The sequence below is a fragment of the Chiloscyllium punctatum genome, chromosome 52, assembly GCF_047496795.1.
Source record: "Chiloscyllium punctatum isolate Juve2018m chromosome 52, sChiPun1.3, whole genome shotgun sequence".
Classification (NCBI taxonomy): domain Eukaryota; kingdom Metazoa; phylum Chordata; class Chondrichthyes; order Orectolobiformes; family Hemiscylliidae; genus Chiloscyllium; species Chiloscyllium punctatum.
Genome location: NC_092790.1, coordinates 38,251,191 through 38,252,488, shown reverse-complemented (window position 1 = coordinate 38,252,488; position 1,298 = coordinate 38,251,191). Strand labels below are relative to the sequence as shown.

Below are 1,298 nucleotides of genomic sequence, written 5' to 3'. Positions count from 1 at the left end.
TTTGGCACCAGAAGATGAGCAATTGAGTCAAAGTCGATCGGACGCAGTGAGACAATGATCCTCTCTTCATGTGGTGTACATCCGTGACTCTAAAATTCGACGAAGAATCATTCCCAAAACTTCAGCTGTGTCAGGATCTAGTTTGCGGTGAAAGCCTGTCAATCTGCTAAGGTAACATTCGTCTGGGTCTCTGCAAAGGATTTGGCGAAATCTTTGGGTCTTGACAATTTGTTCTTCAAATTACGCATTTCATTAATTCAGTTCTTTTACTATGAAAATTGGCAAATTTTGCTGCAGCTGTGATGGCCGAGAGGTTAAGACGTTGGATTTGATAAACCAATGGGGTTTTCCTGCGCAGGTTCGAATCCTGCTCACAGCGTTGAATCTTTCAACAGTCATTTATTCCTTTGCAGAATTTGGATTTCAGTTCCAAAACATTTGTTGAACTATCGTGAAATTTGGATGTTCAGGAGCAGGGGTTTGGAATTAAGCAAAACAAGAAGCAATGCAATGCAATACATGTACCTGCAGATGATGATTTTTTTAAAAATCAATTGAAAGTCAAGCTGAGAAAGTTCAACCTAATTTACAACTGACACTCAAGGCCAATTATCTATTATATCAGCAGTCAATAAATTAGAAAAAGCAACTCCATGTGTGGAAAGGAACTCGACTGATCCAGGTTCCTGGCTTGAGGTGTGATAATGCAAGGCGATATCAGCGGAGTAGAATTTTCTGGAAATATTAGAAATGGAATGTTAACGGTCTTCTGCTGTCCACATTCGTAAGAAACTGTGCATTAAGAACTGAATTTGAAAATTAACGATGAAAATCAGACTTAGCCCTCTGCTTGTGGGGTACCATTGTTCAGAACAATTAGTTGTTGCTGAGACTAAAATTGACCAAAATAATCGATAGGGATCTTATCCACGACCTTCGTTGGAGCAGTTGGTGTGGAGAGCTCAGCTTGAAGAACCAAATGCCAATTATTCATTTTGGCAGTCTGAATTGCTTAGTTAAACATACTCCCAGTTTAATGAAAAAACCTTTGCTGTCAGAGCTAGATGTTTTCATGTCAGCATGTTCCGATATGAGAAGACACTCCATGGAGTAGATGTGACTTAAATTTTGACTCTAACGTCAGAGATGTTGACACATTTCTGCCCCAAAACAGCACTACCATTGGTATCAAATCAAACTAAACAAAGGACTTAGACATTTCCTTTCTGCAAACTCTGCCAATAGACCGTTCAGGCCCGATGTAGGAATAGGGCGTGGTGACATCTGTTCGCAAGTGA

At 40.0% G+C, this 1,298-nt stretch overlaps 1 non-coding gene across 1 annotated transcript; it reads left to right on the top strand.

Moving 5' to 3' along the window:
- Nucleotides 1-296: 296 nt before the first annotated feature.
- On the top strand, nt 297-379 carry trnai-gau (transfer RNA isoleucine (anticodon GAU)). Its single transcript has one exon. It is a non-coding gene; the product is annotated as a tRNA-Ile (tRNA).
- The last annotated feature ends 919 nt before the right edge of the window (nt 380-1,298 follow it).